Source organism: Amphiprion ocellaris, chromosome 11 (genome assembly GCF_022539595.1).
Source record: "Amphiprion ocellaris isolate individual 3 ecotype Okinawa chromosome 11, ASM2253959v1, whole genome shotgun sequence".
Classification (NCBI taxonomy): Eukaryota; Metazoa; Chordata; class Actinopteri; family Pomacentridae; genus Amphiprion; species Amphiprion ocellaris.
This window is the reverse complement of record NC_072776.1, coordinates 4,057,629-4,076,588: the sequence shown is the minus strand read 5'-3', so window position 1 is coordinate 4,076,588 and position 18,960 is coordinate 4,057,629. Positions and strand designations below refer to the sequence as shown.

General features: G+C 35.7%; 1 protein-coding gene across 1 annotated transcript in view; it reads left to right on the top strand.

Moving 5' to 3' along the window:
• The window catches only part of rpl8 (ribosomal protein L8), a 95,461-nt gene that overhangs the window by 72,079 nt on the left and 4,422 nt on the right, over positions 1-18,960 (top strand). The gene's annotated exons all lie outside the window — the stretch shown is intronic.

The following is an 18,960-nucleotide window of genomic DNA, read 5'->3' as shown; positions in this document are numbered from 1 at the left end:
ACAATCGGGGTTTTACAGAATCAGTTCTGTGGAGGCGTTTTCTGTAACCACTGAGGTGTTACGTTGGGTACATTTAGAGAAGATTAATTAAAGTTTCTGAGAGCGATGTGGCCTGAATGTGTGTTTACACTGGAGACAATGGAGGGAGCGGCAGCCCCTGAAAGCACCTTAATAGACAAAACATTTCCCAGCCTATAATTAGACTAAACATGAAACCTGCTTAGTGCCTGGATGAAAATCTGAAAATCACTTTAGTTCTAACAGCTTTTGGAAATGAAATTACTCCATAGCATGCCATTTATTCTTGTATTTTGATATAATTAATACATTGTTCCTTTTCCCACAGACATAAATGTCACATCATCTTTAATGATATTAAATGCTTTTAATGCAAGTTAATTTTTGATTTGTTTACTCGTTAACTCTCCATGGTGCTGGAGGTGTCAGTCGAGCTCCTCTGCAGTGTCAGAGTCTTAAATGAGCACCGAGGACTCTGTTCTGTCTGTTAACCTGCAGCTTCATTAGCCTAACGAGCATCAATTAATTATGGTAATCAGCTGCAGTTAAAATCTCTCCTGGGGGGAAACAGATAGTCTGTTAACGAGCCCACGGCCGAGGCGCCATCTGATTGGTTCAAGCAGCAGCCGTTGGAACCGGCGTCCGGGTGTGTGTGTGTGTGTGTGTGTGTGTGTGTCTGTGTGTGTGTGTGTGTGTGTGTGTGTGTGTGTAGGGGGGGCTTCATCCTGAATTTTATCTCTCTGTGGCCCTGGCCTGGTTATCTCTGACAACTACACACACACAGATCTTTTCCTGTCTGGCAGGAGACAAGGTCTTGGTGTGGGGTGTGTGTAGAGTGTGTGTACAGTGTATGTGTGTGTGCGTGTGTAGTGTGTGTAGTGTAGTGTGTGTGTGTGTGTGTGTGTGTGTGTGTGTCGGATCCAGCTGTTGGCTTCATATCTGTGACCTCCTGTGGTGGGTGTATGTGTGTGTAGGGGGGAAGGAAGCTATAACGGGTTCACACTAATATCATCTCTAATGAAGCCTCAGTGTGTGTGCAGTGTGTCAGAGAGCGAGAGGCAGATGGAGGAAATTTTAAAGTCCGGTTAAACGAAGTAGAATTTGTGTTGATGAACGCACAATTCAAGTCATCGAAAGGCAAAAACTCCTTAAACCTTTATTTGTTTACAGGAGGTCCTCGACTTTCCATTCCTACTGATCTATGTAAATCGTTTTTCGCCGTAAGTCGGAACTCCGGCGAAAATGTAAACAAAGCCGTTCCGTGCATCACGATATCGATCAGTTCTTCATAAAAGTCCTGAATACCAACGACTTCCATGCATGTATGAATCATTTTACTAGAAGATAACAGAATATTGTAACGGCCTGATATTGTTGTTGATGTTGAGGTTTCAATGTTTATTGTTCAGTTCCAGATTTCCCTAATGTCAGTGAATGTGCCATGTTTAGTTAGCTCACCTCTGATTGGCTGAGAGTCAGCAGTAGAGAGAGCTGGGAACGGCAGCTAATTCTGGAGCTAAGTTATGGGGTTTTTCTAGTTATTCTGGCGTTGGCTACGGTCCACAGTAGCCTGTATGAAGGTTCAATAAACCAGCAGAGAACCAGATAAAGTCTCACTCATTCATCACAGAGGGTCGCTACAATATGTTGACCTGTTTTTACAACTTGACCCATGTTGGTCGGTGTTTCTCCCTGTTCCCAGCATTTTATTCTGTCTAATTTCACTTCCATAGAGACGGCTTTCCTTTTCTTCCAAGCATCAGAAGAGTCTGACTTATGCTTGGGAGCCATAATGAAGGACAAAAAGTTAGTGAATGTAGTACAATCCAAGGTGGAGTACAACCAGAGAATGGAAACAAAGCCGTCTTATAGCGCCACGTGACGACATATTCATCCGCTCAACTCGTCAACTAGTTCCATGTAACGACGAATGTCGTAAACCGAGGACCCCTGTATTTGCTGCTCAGAGCAAGTGAAGCGTAGTTTGATGAAGATTACATAGTTATAGTGAACGAAAAAATAAACAGCAAGTCAAACTGACAGATACATCAGAGATGAAGATAAGCAGGACATACAGTGGTGGAAAAAAAGTTTTAAAACTGTACAGTCTCAAATGTTATCATGAAATATCTGTGGAAAAGTCTTTTTTGTGTTTCTAAAGGTGTGGCTGCATTAGACAGACACAAACAAATACAAATGATGTTTTTTATGTTTATTGTTTACAAGAAAAACTAACAAAACTAAATTCTACCAAAATGACTCAATGCTCAAAATTTCTTATTTTCATGGAACCAATCAATTTTAAGTTTTTAATGGCTTTTTTAGGATTTGTTTAGTATTGTGGGCTATGATTGCACAAAAAGAAATTACACTTTAAGACCTAAAAGTGATTCTTAATGCAATATTTCACAAATGTATGGGTGTCCAAAACTTTTTTCCTCCTCTGTATACCCAGTGGTCTAAGTCATAAACCTCCTCCTCCTGTAACTTTCTAAAACAGATGATCCAACATTCACACCTGCTTCTTTCTGCTTTAGCTCTTTTCTAATTATGATACTTTTCCTGATTCCACCCTATGGCAACACTACCCACATGTCCTGGGAGAGGAAATCGAAGAATGTGCACCGACATCCCAACTCCACCCTCCTTCCTCCATGTAGCCATTAGAAATCTGATTTCCAGTTTGACCACAGCAGTTCTTAAGAAGCAGTTCTACAGGAATCTACGGGAATTATGAGTCATTTGTCAGCAGCGAAGGAGGAAGTTGTGTGACGCTATTAGAAGTCCAGCGAGGCAGGAGGTCAGGGTGGAGGGACAGGTCATCAATATGTCATACTTCATCACAAAAGACCTTAAAGTAACCCAGACTGTGATATTTCTCAAAGCAAGCAGGGTTTGCGCCTAAATTGAACAAAAACTTCACCTTAAACTAGATTTATTTGTCAACATTGGCTTGTGATAAGGATAACTGATTAGTAAATACTTGTAGGGCACATGGAAAGACATTTAGATCCACAATAACTGGCTCCCTGCATACGTCTTACAGAAACAACTTGCTTCAACACACTGAGTGATTTCAGAAGGTTGGAGATGCTCAGACAAAATTGTTTTCATGCTTTTCTAGTTTTTGTTGCCAGTACCACCATCTACTATCTATCATGATGATGGTTTTTTGGAGGTTGGTGGTTCAAGAATTTGACCAAAAGCACTTTTCTTTTAGTTTTCCAGGAACTGTGAGCTTTGATTCTAGTGATTTAACACCCGTCTATGACACTAAATTGGTAATTATTGATACTCATTTAGTTTTTCAATTAGCAACCTCATGTCATCTAAAATCAGTTTTTCATTCAGTATTAACATCTCTTAAGACTGGAGCAAATAAACATCTGGATGAGAGAGAATTTTCTACAATTTAATGAAGATAAAACTGAGATTATTCTGTTTGGTTAAAAAAAGAGAAGAGGATCAACATTCGTAAACATCTTGAGACTTGGGCTCTTAAAACCACCGACCAAGTTGATAACCTTGGAATGTTAATAAACTCAGATTTGATTTTAACAGCCATATCAAAGCTGTCACCAAAGCAGCTTTTTACCAACTCAAAACATCAACAGAATTAAAAGTTTTGTCTTCCAGAAAGACCAGGAGAAACTCATCCACACATTCATCTCCAGTAGACTGGATTACTGTGATACTGTGAACTTCCCAAAAAGATCATTAAACAGCTTCAGTTCATCCAGAACGCTGCTGCTAGAGTTTTTACCAGGACTAAGAGATCTGAACACATCACACCACTTCTACAATCTCTACATTGGCTTCCAGTCAGTCAGAATAGATTTTAAAACCCTACTGATCGTTTACAAATCCCAGAATACATCTGTGATATGTTCAAAGAATATAAACCCAACAGGGCTCTTAGATCCAAGGACTCAGGTCAGCTAGTCCAGGCCAGAGTTTGGACTAAACATGGAGAAGCAGCATTTAGCTGTTATGCTGCAAACAAGTGGAACAAACTGCCAGTGGAGACTAAACTTTCACCAAATGTCGATACTTTTAACCCTCGTGTCGTCCTGCAGGTCAAAACTGACCCGGTTTAAAGTTTGAAAATGTGGGGGAAAAAATATTTTCACAGTGAAACTTCTGATGTCCACATTTTCAACATTTTTGGGTAGTCTTTCAACATTTTTTGGTGGAAAAAAATCAACCAAAATCCAGTGAATTTCACTGGATTTTGGTTGATTTTATGTGAATGTTCTTCAAGAAAATATTAGAAGTTTTACTGAGATATATATGTAATCACTTTAGATATTTTTAGGATTATTTGGGAAGATTTTTACTCATTTTTTGAAAATATTTACAAGAATTTTCTTGCCAAATTTGGGGGATTTTTTTTTTTTTTTTAAATAAAACTTTTAAGGGAAACTTTTAAGGCATTTTTGGATTTTTTTTTCTGAAGGTTTTGCAAATTTTCAGAAATTTGGGGAATTTTTTTGCTGAATTTTTTGATTTTTTTCAGACAAGGAAACAATATTTTTTGGTGCCCATAAATGAGGACAACAGGAGGGTTAAATCCAGGTTAAAAACATTTCTTGTCTCACGCGCCTGTGCATGAAATTTGCATGGCACCCTTTAACCTATCTAGACTGTTGTTTGCTTTAAATTTAGTTACTATACATGATTTTATTATGATTTTTGGAATGTCTCATGTAGTTTTTAATGTTTTATCTGCACCTCACTGTAATGCTCTTACTGTTTGTGTAAAGCACTTTGAATTGTCTTGGACATATACATATACAAATAAACTTTCCTTGACTTAAATGACCCGTTAACACTGAAATCTTACAGCTATCAGTACATAACTAAATTCTAGGAAAATGCTCTTTATGTCTTTAAACTGCACAGCTCACAGTTTGACATCTTGTATAATTTGTTGATACAGAAAGTCATGCTGGATGTTAATTAGTGCTGCCAGCCTCATTACACAGTATGTCACTTACACTGCCTGGATCTGGAAATTAACCATCATTTTCAACACAATCGGAGGGTCCCATCACCGACTGGAACCCTGTTTCATTCGTTCGCCCTAAACCCCCTCTTTGAGATGGAAAACCATTGCGTCAGCGTTAAGACAGAGGCTGCAGTGTGATGTCTTACTGCGGCGTTAACTGCAAAAACACACACGGACACACACTTTTAACAGCTGTGTCGCCTCCCACGGCTCCTCTGACTGGTTTCCAACTGTTGATGATTCATTAACAGACTCTGCTGGAGGTGAAACGCTTCTTCTTTGTGTTCCGTCCTCTGCGCTGTATTGTGACACGGTGATGAACACAGCTGTGCTTCATCAGGAAATGTGATCTAGTCAGAGGAAGTGCCACGTGGCTTCTGGCCACATCACTGGGCTCATCTTGAACTGTTTTGTTGTTGATTTTTTTGGTTGTGCCATGAAGCTCAGACCTCCCTATGAAAGCCTCCAGTATGACGCCGCTATTGGTCAGACAAAATCAAATTAACCAGTTTTATAATACGACTATGGTTGGAGTCAGGTGAGGACGGTTTAACACAATCCTCGTGGTTTGTTTGGTCTATTTGTGATCACTTTCTGACTGCTCTTGGTAAAATACCGACACATTCTGTGACTGATGAACATTTTGTACTTTTAGAAACCTATTTTTCTACATATAGAACTGCTAGAACCAGTCTTGTTAGTACAGAATTTTTCTCAATCATCTCAACACTACGGCATTGTATTGGGATTTTTAGTTTTAAAAGGATTTGTATCATTTCTGAATGTCTACAATTTCATTCATTTTGTTTATTTATTTATTGATCAGGGACCACGCAGTTAACATAGAATACATCTGATGTCTTGCATCGAGTCTATAATGGGTGTCAAACATGCGGCCCGCGGGTCAACAACCAGCCCTCTAGAGGGTCCAATCCGGCCCTCAGAGTGTAAAAATTCCAGAGAAGACATTAACTGCCGATTGTAAATTAGTAAAACTATAAATTTAAAATAATTTCTAAACAATAACAAGTTGTTTTGATCATAAAGTAAAATACTAGATTGTTCATTGTTCTTTTGTCGTTCTGCGTCTCATTTTTGAAATATTGTGTACTTTTTTGTCTGACTTTTGTCGTTCCTCTCATGTTTTTGTCGCTTGGGTTTGTCTATTTTTCTGTCATTTTGTTTCTCGTTTTTGTCATTTTTTGTCTCTTTTTTGTTGTATGTCCATTTTTTTGCAAGTTTTTTGTCAAATTTTTTGTTTTGTTTCATGTCGTTTGCCTCATTTTTTGTCATTTTTGTTTCTCGCTTTTGTCATTTTGTGTCTTATTTTTGTAATATTTTGTCTTGTTTTTGTTGGGGTTTTTTGTCTTTTTTTTCTGACTTTTGTTGTTTGTCTCGGGTTTTTGTCATTTTGTTTCTCGCTTTGTGTAACTTTTGTTGAATTTGTCTTTTTTGTTTTGTTTCGTGTCGTAGGTCTCATTTTTTGTCATTTTGTGTCTCGTTTTTGTTAGATTTTGTCTTGTTTTTTGTCTTTTTTTTTCCTGACTTTTGTCATTTTGATTATAAAGTAAAATCCTATATGGTTCAGTCCCAGATAGCTGTGACTAAATGTTGTGTTCCTTTGTAGACACTCTGTGATGTTTAAGTTGTAATGTGTAAATGATGAACTGAGGCTGAATGTTGTTGAAATTGAATTTATTTTTCTTCAGAAATTTCAGGTTGTTCATAACGTTTTGTAAAAAGCTAAGTCCTTAAATGTGAACATTTTCAGAAGTTTTTTTTTGCACTGAAACAAGGGAAATGTCAGAAGTTGTAGTTATTTATAGGTCATTATGCTCTGATTTTACTGGTCTGGCCCCTTTGAGATCAAATTGTGCTGAATGTGGAACCTGAACTAGAATGAGTTTGACTCCCCTGCTCTATAGCATTAAACTAATTTTCAACTCAAGTCCCTGGTTGGGCTTTTCAGTAAACGTAGACAAAGAGGACCAACAACACTGATAAAAACAGCACAGACAACTTTACAAACTACATTACACACACATAATGACACAATCCACAGTCTGTCAGACCTTATTGATGTCATAGGTGGGTACATTTATTCCTTGGTTGCTCATATGTTTACTTACTATAAATTAATACTAGATGGCCAAACCTCCTTAGAAACAATTTTTCCGACACCAACAATTCTTTACTGGCAAGTCTTGTTCACAGTCATTGTCCATCACAGACTGAAACCTTGAACCAGCACACAGTCGCTTTATTTTGAAAATCCTAATGAAAATCAAGTAAATAGGTCTGAGTGTGTGTGTGTGTGTGTGTGTGTGTGTGTGTGTGTGTGTGTGTGTGTGTGTGTGTGTGTGTGTGTCTGTGGTCATCCTGGCTGGTGACTTCAGTACCTCCAGGACTTTAATCTCATGACTGAAGACAGACTTTAGGTCCCCGAGTGTGATCTGACGTGTTTCTACTGTTCATTCTCCAGGAATCAAAGAATCACATGTTGACCTGAATGCAACACGTCACATGACACACACTTTGCCTCAGGATGAACACTTCGGTCCAGAACAACAACTCAACAACTACTGACCGGGCTGACATGAAACTGACCAATCACAGCCCTGCTCCTCAGGATTGGCTCAGACATTCGTATCCCACTCAGGATAAATCAGAAGAACTTTGAGATCCATTTTCCTCCAGTAAGTCAAAATCTTACTTTGATTTATGACAGAATACTAGGGTCAAGGAAATTGTGGGACTTTTTGTATCATAGTTGACATTTTTGCCGTTTTCATTCCTAAAATCAACATGACCGCCTATAACTAAACACCACATGACATTTTTACAAAGATTCTTTTAAATATTATATATACAACTGCGTGAAATTGAAAGTTATTTATAAAGATATTGTAGTAAACCTGTTGACTACTTTATATGAAATAAGTCAGAAAGCCTTGGAGTCTTGCCAGTCTTTTCTTCAGGAGGAAATGACATCATGTGGAGCAGGTCATGTGATCTGGAATTAACACACTTCCTGGAGAGGTGTTTTTGTAATGGGGAACTTAAAAACTTCAAAAACACTGAAAATTATCACAGACTAAAAATGGACACAAAAATGCACAAAATCACCACAAAAAGACTTAAAATGTCCACAAAACGGATTGAAAATGACCAAAAAAGAAACAAAATGAGCAAAATGACACACAGAACAACCACAAAAAGATACAACATGACTACAAAAATGCACAAAATGACAAAAAATGACACAAATGACCACAGAAAAACACAAAATGACTCAGTGAGAGATAATTAATGATGAGAGACACACAATAACTACAAAATATGACCACAAAACACCTAAGATCACAAAACAGACTGAAAATAACCCCAAAAAAAAACAAGATGAGCAGCTCATGTTATCTGGAATTAACACACTTTCTTCAGAGGTGTTTTTCTAATGGGGAACTTAGTAGAAAGTGATTTCTCTGACACAGATATAATTTATTATTTTCCATATAAAATTTGATGTATTGCCAAAAAAGGAATATCTGTCATGATTATCTCAATTTAATAAAAAGAACACAATCCAAACTATTTCTGAATAAACTCATTTTATTATTGTTTAGCTAATTAGAAGGTGGTTGTTACTAAATTTGGACGGTTATTTAGTTGACATTTTAGTGATATCCAGTCATTTTTTTATTAATAAGTGATTGTTTCCATAACAAATAATTATGCAATTTGTAGGGACATGATCACAATGAACATAAAAAACTTTTTTTTTCTTTTAATAAAAATGTATGCAAGATATATCCCATGGACTTCAAAAGCCTCTCAATTGTAGATTGATCCACAAGCATGTGACCAAGAGAGGGTAGTTCTCATATTGACCAATATTGTTTAGAAAAATGTCATATTGAAAAAGGAAAATGATGCGGTCGTTGTTTGTAAGTGTTTCACAAACTAGTTAGCAACTTAGCATGAAGACAAAGGTAGAATCTGCACCTCTGTTGCATGTGCAGTGACAGTGCTTTCATAAATAATAGAGTTTCTACATTACTCCTTTCTCTGCACTATGTTTTGTAGAAGAAAGAGCATATTGGACAACATATTCACTGATATGGATCCATGTGACAGGCTGAAATCAGATGCTAAAAACTACCAAAATACCGGTAAAATTGAGCTGCACTTCAAGTTTAGCATAAAATAGTAAACATGCTAAGATAAGATGTCGACCCTGGTAAATATCACATCTAATAAACATCATCGTCAACCTGAGCAAGCTGATATCCCATAGTTCAGTTACATAATGTGCATTTTCAGCTGCAGATCAGAATCGATTCTGTTTTGATTCCCGAAGCAGAATTTGAGACAAAAAGCTGTTTTGCTGACCTTAATCCTCCTGTCGTCCTGTGGGTCAAAATTGACCCGTTTTAAAGCTTGAAAATGTGGGGAAAAAATATATTTTCACAGTGAAACTCCTGATGTTCACATTTTTAACATTTTTAGGAAATCTTTGAACATTTTTTGGTGGAAAAAAAAGAAATGTTAAAAATGTTTCTTAAGAACATTCACAAAAAAATCAACCAAAATCCCGTGAATTTCGCTGGATTTTGGTTGATTTTTTTGTTCTTAAAGAAAATATTAGAAGTTTTACTGATATATATGTAATCACTTTAGATATTTCTTGAACTTTTTGGAAGATTTTTACTAATTTTTGAAAATACTTTCAAGAATTTTCTTGCCAAATTTGGGGGATTTCTTAAAATAAAACTTTTCAGGGAAACTTTTAAGCAATTATTGGAATTTTCTTCCTGAAGGTTTTGCAAATTTTCAGAAATTTGGGAAATTTTTTGCAGAATTTTGGGACTTTTTTCTGACAAGGAAACAATATTTTTGGTGCTCGTAAATGAAGACAACAGGAGGGGTAAATCAGAACAGCAACATCAGCTGGACGTTAAAAGGGAAAAATAACGAATAGGCTCTGCAGATTAAAACATTTCACCACTGACGTTACTCACTGGAAGCAGAAAGTATTGGATCTCATCACAGTAATAAAATTTCACAAATAAGTCAGACAATTAGCAGTCAACTAAGTGATATTTTCAACCAGTAATCTTGATATAAGTGTCTCAAGACCGATAAAAACTATTTTTTGTCGCACATACAAATGGAAAAACTCTTTATAGGAACAAATAGTGAGCAGAATCTCTATGATGAATGTGGCTGTTCACCACAACTTCCAACACTTAATAAATCTGTCATTTATGCAGTCAAACACTAGTTGTTGTGCACATTTGTGTCTGGGAATGAAAGTCTAACGGCATTAAACAGAGGTCAAAGGTCAAATTAACCGCTTCTTCCCGTCTGCTTGTGTTGCATGTAAATACCTCGGTTGCCATGGCGACTGCAGGGAGAGCAGGGAAGGAGGTGCTGGTACCCGTTGCCCTTGACGACAGGTGTCGGCCAGCATTGTGCATCCGCCTCTTCCTCTTCCCGTCGTTGCAGGAAGTTGTCTCAGTCAAGGCCTCTCCTGTTTGAGGACATCAGAATAAAAGCACTGCCTGCTGACCTCCTGTCATAATAAGAGCTCAGCCCTTCACCTTTCAGTCAGGGAGAAAAACAACATCCTCGACACGTTGAAACAAACACACACTCCCACAGCTCTGCCTTCCTGCCTCCCACACACACAACTTTTCCTCTGCCTCGGCCTCCTTCTGATTCAATGCAAAAAGACGGACACTGACATATTTCAACACGTTAAAATATCCTCTTTATTAAGAGGATGGACAGAAATTAAGCCACCACTAAGTCCAAAATCAATCACTTGCTGATTAATAGCTAAAATGAATTATTTTGGGTACAGAAGATTGTTTGTTAAGGTGTCAACCCTCGTGTCGTCCTGCGGGTCAAAATTGACCCGTTCTAAAGTTTGAAAATGTGGGAAAATAAAATATTTTCACTGTGAAATTTCTGACATCCACATTTTCAACATTTTTGGGAAATCTCTGAACATTTTTTGGTGGAAAAAAAGAAATGCTAAAAATATTTCTTAAGAACATTCACAAAAAAAAAAATCTACCAAAATGCAGCGAATTTCTCTGGATTTTGGTTGATTTTTATGTGAATGTTCTTAAAGAAAATATTAGAAGTTTTACTGATATATATGTAATCACTTTAGATATTTTTAGGATTTTTTGTTAGATTTTTACTCATATTTTGAAAATATTTACAAGAATTTTCTTGCCAAATTTGGGGATTTTTTTTTTTTTTTAATTAAAACTTTTAAGGGAAACTTTTAAGGAATTATTGGAATTTTCTTCCTGAAGGTTTTGCAAATTGTCAGAAATTTGGGGAATTTTTTTGCAGAATTTTTGGATTTTTTTTCAGACAAAGAATCAATTTTTTTTTTGCGTGCCCAGAAGTCAAAACAACAGGAGGGTTAAACATTGTTAGTATAGCATCTCTCCTCGGGTTGAATTAGGATAAATCATTTCCCAGGAAACATACGAGCACTTTTTAAAGCTGTGTGCTTATGAATCAGTCATATGTGAGAATAAAAACTCACTTTCTCCCAACCTGGTTATAAGAATGCTTTGGGATTTAGGGAATTATTATTATGACTTTCACAGTGTAGCTCATTATAAAGGCAGGAAATGGCAAACTAAAGCATCTGTCAGCACCTCTACAGCTCACTAATTACCACAATGTTAGCTTCATTTGAGCACATAAATGGAGGAGGACTGTGCTCTACTACGTGGTTCTATTGGTCGTGCTAACTTTGCACTCTCTGCTTCTGCTGTACGTGGATAAATGTGGAGCATAATAAAGTCTGTGGTTACCGTCAGAGTCAGACTAGAAATTTAATACAAATCTAAGGTTTTTTATTGGTTTGTTCTAGTTGCCTTGATTCACAATATTTTATGCTACTACTTGTTTCCCACGAATCTCAACAAGAAAGAAAGGTAGCATCACCCGTAAACACATTAATATTAAACAGATTGAAATAAACCGTAATCATCCTTTTAACATGATGTTTGCTCGGTTGTTTTCCCGACAACATCTCCACTGTTCATTCATCGCTCTCAGACAACGAGGAAGTCTTTCCAACCAGCTGACAGCTGCACTCGGACTGTGTGCGAATGTGTGTCTCCACGGCAACCAGCTTCCAGAAACCCCATCCTGATGTTTATTTTCCCGGCTAAAATAAACAAACAGGAAGTGAGACTAGAATGGCAGGAATGGGACATCCTGTGATGGGAGAGCAGCGGTGTCGGTTCAGCCAATCAGAGACTAGATCTGCAGTGAGGTCACTTGATGTCAGCTGAGCGCCATTGGAGGGAAACTCTGGGAACTGCAGTTGGTTTCTATTCAGAACAGAACACTGTAAAAGCTGCAGAGTGTCCTCTATTTACTCTAATGAAAGCTTCGTCTCCTCACCGTGGCTGATGTTGTTTTCACTGCAGTTGCCAGTAGCGATGTTTACATCAGGGACAGCTGCCATAACTGGAGGCATCGCCACAGCAACGCAGACCCACAATGCCTCTGGAGCAAAACAGCTGTTCTGTCCAGGGGCGAGAGACCTAGAAAAGGACGAGGGAGAGAGAGACACAGACAGGCTCTTGTAGTAACATGACGACTAAAATTGCAGCAAAATTAGTTATTGGACCCTTTAAAGTTCCCTTTAAGTTCAGATCACACATACTGATATATGACCTTTATTATCTGCAGTGCTCCCAGATTGTCTATAATTTAATAAATGTAATTATTATCTAACATATTATTACATTTCTTGTTGCTTTTCTCACCTCACATTTTTCTTTTTACACCATCCTTAATGCTTTGTCCACACAGCTAACCTGATATTTAGGCTAATAAAGCATACTGAGTGTCATTAACCCTCCTTTTGTCTTCATTTACGGGCACCAAAAAATATTGTTTCCTTGTCTGAAAAAAAATCCAAAAATTCAGCAAAAAAATTCCCCAAATTTCTGAAAAATTGCAAAACCTTCAGGAAGAAAATTCTAATAATTCCTTAAAAGTTTCCCTTAAAAGTTCTATTTTTTTTAAATGGCAAAAAAATTCTTGTAAATATTTTCCAAAAATGAGTAAAAATCTTCCAAAAAATCCTAAATATATCTAACGTGATTACATATATATCAGTAAAACTTCTAATATTTTCTTGAAGAACATTCACAAAAAAATCAACCAAAATCCAGAGAAATTCACGGGATTTTGGTTGATTTTTATGTGAATGTTCTTAAGAAATATTTTTAACATTTCTTTTTTCCACCAAAAAATGTTCAAAGATTTCCCAAAAATGTTGAAAATGTGGACATCAGAAGTTTCACTGTGAAAATAGATTTTTTTCCCTCATTTTCAAACTTTAAAACGGGTCCATTTTGACCCTCAGGACAAAACGAGGGTTAATTTGTGATGCCAACTATATTTCCAGCTGGAAAGCACTTCAGCATAACAGCTGCTGTTTTAAATGTACGATATACTAACAGTGACTTCACTAAAATAAAACACAAACGTACAGATAATAAGCAGCTGGAAGGATGATTCAGTCAGCAGACTGATCTCGTCTCTTTTTTTTTAAACGGCTCAGGAACAAATGATGAATCTTGTGCCAGGTGATTCAGAAGTGACGTGTTTTGCACGGCAGGTAAAGTGTGATTTAAGGAACCTACCTGACAGCAGGAGGATCAGCTGTGACTGAGAGTGGAGCTTAATATTGTTATTTTTGGTCTAATTTGGACATAGTTTTAACAGAAGCTGTCTGTGAAAACAGAAACTCCCTGTAAGAGGAGCTCGGCCTGGAGCTCACCTGTTCATGTGGGCCGTGGTGGAATCTGATTGGACGACTGGTTTTCAAACACACCAGTCAGAAGCAGGAATGAGCAGGTGTGTCGATGAGTCAGGTGATTTCACCTGGACAGGAACAATAATGATGCTGTTGTGCTTCATAGGGATAAAATGAAGACTACGTAGCAGAATCTGTGAGTTATGAAAGAAAAAGAAAATAAAAACATTACTGCCAAAAGACCGCCACAGGAAAGTGAATTTGATTTTTAAAAAAAATAAAAAAATCATAATACGTCTGGTTCTCTTTGGCTTTTTCTGACTTTACTGTGTGTAAATGTGAGTTTAGATCCTGGAAAACTGCTACCTAGCTGCTGTCTATCAGCTCCATTAATGCCTGAAAGAGGCAGAAAATAAGCAACAACATAATTTAATCTGAAATGAGATGAATGTACTCATATAAACCTGCAAGGAAATGTAGTTGTTGCAGAAATACATTCAGGGAGGTGACACATCAAAACAGAATCACTATGAAGCTGCAAAAAGATGTCGAAATAACAGCCAAATATTACAAATAAGGAACTAAAAAATATTCTATGTTGTATTTTTCAAAAAAAAACACTTTCACATTTTCATCTTGATCTGCAGGAATGTATAAAGTGAATATCTGTGCATTTTTTGTTTATGAATATGTTAAAAATTAAAAGTTAGAGGAAAAACGTCCCTATGTGTCTTCATTAAATGATAAAGGATAAACTATGCTTTCTGTTTTGTTAAAAGCGCTGTTTTAAAATCAAAATAGAAGCGAGAAGCTTGGAGCAGCACAATAATTCTAATGAAATATAAAACTGTCAGATGCACTTTGTGTGGATCCTGCAGGAATTATGGCATGTTGCCTGTAATCTGATTTTTGCTGATTTTTATTTGAACCTGCTAACCATGGTGATATATTCTGGGTAAAAGTGAACTACCTTTAACCCTCATGTCGTCCTGCGGGTCAAAATTGATCCGTTTTAAAGTTTGAAAATGTGGGGAAAATATATATATTTTCACAGTGAAACTTCTGATGTCCACATTTTCAACATTTTTGGGAAATTTTTGAAGATTTTTTGGTGGAAAAAAAGAAATGTTAAAAATGTTTCTTAAGAACATTCACAAAAAAATCAACCAATTTTTTTGCTGAATTTTTAGATTTTTTTTCAGACAAGGAAACAATATTTTTTGGTGCCCGTAAATGAGGACAACAGGAGGGTTAAAGATTACTTACATCCAAAGACAGCTGGAGCTAAATTATTATAAAACTGGTTGACTTAGACACAGAAACTCCCCCTCATGATGCAAGAAAGCTGAATTTAGGATGAATAATTAGTTCAGTTATAAATTTTGAAATTGGAAAAGCTTGAGACGCTCAGCTGACTCAAATTATGGATAAATGATCTTTCTTTTTCCATTTTTAAAGAGTCAACAGATTAACAACAGATAATTTATGAAGTGTCTTAAACAATAAATGCAGCAAATAAACAACCATGACAACTTCACTGTTTTCTTCCAGCATTTGTTGATCATTTCTGCTTTTCATGTTTCATCATTTTCCGACCTCTTCGCTGCCGACTGAGGAACGTATAAATACACGCTGATGGAACAACTAGTTCCACGAAATCAGCTGACAGAAGTGGAATGTAGACAGACGGACAAACACAGATGTGAAATATGAATCAGGACGTACAGAATGTGTGTGTGTGTGTGTGTGTGTGTGTGTGTGTGTGTGTGTGTGTGTGTGTGTGTGTGTGTGTGTGTGTGTGTGTGTGTGTGTGTGTGTGTGTGTGTGTGTGTGTGTGTGTGTGTGTGAATACCATGACTAATTAAAGTTTAAATCTGTACTTCCTGTCCGCCATTCCCATGGTGACCGTGGGAGAGACTGATTGTTCAGCGACGCACAAATACACACAAATGTACAGAGACAGAGTGAGCAGATGACAGTATTTAGGTCTTTGTTGATGTTCCTGCAGAGAAACGCAACAATTTTCTGGTTTAATTGTGCGAAAAAAACCAAGACAGGAAACGGTGAAACACACAGAAGAGTTTGTTGTGGGTGTTTCGCTTCTATTGTTCTGTTTTGTCCCAGATCTGACAAAGCTAAGTGTGTTAATGATTTAGTGGCTAACACACACACGCCCAGTGCAGCGTTTGGTTGTTGGACAGCAGAATGGAGCTCTGTTGTCACATCTGCAGCTCTCTGCAGTTTGCTTCATACGGAGGCCGGAGGTTATTCCCCCGTCGGGAGGTCAGAGGTCGGAGGTCGGAGCTGCTCCTCCCTCTATGAAGTCTGAAAGCGTAAACTTGAGGCTCAGCATGACTCGAGTTTGTGTTGGAAACAAAGAATGCTTTTTTATCGGAGCTGTAAAGTGAACTCAGTGAGGTAATTGTGCTAATAATGGTTTGTGTTTTTGTTGATTTGTTTGTTTATGGTGATGACTGAGACGATGGGATAGATAGATAGATAGATAGATAGATAGATAGACAGACAGACAGACAGACAGACAGACAGACAGACAGACAGACAGACAGATAGATAAACTATAGATAGATAGATAGATAGATAGATAGATAGATAGATAGATAGATAGATAGATAGATAGATAGATAGATAGATAAACTATAGATAGATAGACAGATAGATAGATAGATAGATAGATAAACTATAGATAGATAGATAGATAGATAGATAGATAGATAGATAGATAGATAGATAGATAGATAGATAGATAGATAGATAGATAGATAGATAGATAGATAGATAAACTATAGATAGATAGATAGATAGATAGATAGATAGATAGATAGATAGATAGATAGATAGATAGATAGATAGATAAACTATAGATAGATAGATAGATAGATAGATAGATAGATAGATAGATAGATAGATAGATAGATAGATAGATAGATAGATAGATAGATAGATAGATAGATAAACTATAGATAGATAGATAGATAGATAGATAGATAGATAGATAGATAGATAGATAGATAGATAGATAGATAGATAGATAGATAGATAGATAGATAGATAGATAGAGGGCAGTGTTTCCTCTAGGGTTTTTTTCAGCAGTTATTCATACATGGTATGTAGATACTAGCTTAATGCTATCAATAGTTTACTCTCGTTAGCAACACTGAGTTGGCACCGGGCTCCAATTAACTGAAACTACCGATATGCTACGTAACGTTAGGTGGACCTCAATATTTTGCGAATGTCTGTTTAACTTGTAAAATCTATTATGAGTTATCTTAAGCTAATAAGTTTACCTTTTCTCCAGTAAGTCGCTCCTCTGACTCTCTGACCTGCTGCCTGGTTGCTTGGCGTAACATGACGTCACTTTCAAGGCCGCGTGCTCCCGAGTAATTAACGTCGTTTTAACCATAGACTGTATCTTAATATATAGAGTCTATGGTATTAACCTGACCCGGTTTGAAGTGTGAAAATGTGGAAGAGAAAAAAATTTTCACATTGAAACTTCTGATGTCCACATATTTAACATTTTTGGGAAATCTTTGAACATTTTTTGGTGGAAAAAAACAAATGTTAAAAATGTTTCTTAAGAACATTCACATAAAAATCAACCAAAATCCCGTGAATTTTGCGGGATTTTGGTTGATTTTTATGTGAATGTTCTTAAGAGAATATTAGAAGTTTTACTGATATATATGTAATCACTTTATATTACATATTTTTAGGAATTTTTTTTGGAAGATTTTTACTCATTTTTTGAAAATATTTAAAAGAATTTTCTTGCCAAATTTGGGGGATTTTTTTTAAATAAAACTTTTAAGCAATTATTGGATTTTTTTTCCTGACATTTTTGAAAATTTTAAGAAATTTGTGGAATTTTTTGCTGATTTTTTGTATTTCTTTCCGACAAGGAAACAATATTTTTTGGTGCCCGTAAATGAGGACAACAGGAGAGTTAAAGATTACTTACATCCAAAGACAGCTGGAGCTAAATTATTATAAAACTGGTTGACTTAGACACAGAAACTCCCCCTCATGATGCAAGAAAGCTGAATTTAGGATGAATAATTAGTTCAGTTATAAATTTTGAAATTGGAAAAGCTTGAGACGCTCAGCTGACAGGTTGTCTGTTTAATATAGTTAAATATTAAATACAATTAAATGATATTAAACAGACAAAATATTGAATGAGATAATTCAACACGATACAATACATGTCAGTATGAAATTAAACAAAATTTTAAAAATACAAATATTACAAATTACACATGAAATACTTTCCGTCATTAAACATTTACAAAAAAAAAATACAATTAAACAAGAACACCATTAAACGTTTTAAAAAATGCAAAACATTTAATTAGATCATTAAACCTTTAAAAAGACAAAACATTTAATTACAAAATTAAATGTTTAATTAGAAAATTACATCTTAAAGACAATAAAACGTCAAATAGGAATTAAACACAAAATACAATGAAGCATTTAAAAAGAAAATTAAACATTAAAAGGTGGTATATGTACATATAATTTAATTGTAATTAATGTTTAACTCTATTAAACAGACAAAATATTGAATTAGATAATTCAACAAGATACAATACATGTCATTATGAAATTAAACAAAATTTTTAAAATACAAATTTTAAAGATTACAGATAAAATATTTTCCATCATTAAACATTTAAAAAATACAATTAAAAAAGAATAATATTAAACATTTATAAAAAATGCAAAACATTTAATTAGATTATTAAACCTTTAAAAAGACAAAACATTTAATTAAAAAATTAAATGTTTAATTAGAAAATTACATCTTAAATTTCTTAAATCTTTTTAATAATAAAACTTTCAAAAAGTTTTATTGTATTAATTTTTTTCCTTTGATTTAATTGCTTTTTGTTATGTAGTTTATTTCTTTAATCTTCTTTTTCTTTCAAGATTTTAACCCCAACCTTAAAAATGAAATAAACCCTTAAATCACAATGAAAATACTTCTGTTGTCACAATCATGAGTTAGTCAATTATTCAGTTTATCAGTTCAACTTTATTTGTTTAGCACCTTTTACACAGATGACAAAACTTAACAAGCAAAGAGAAAAAACTATGATAAAACTAT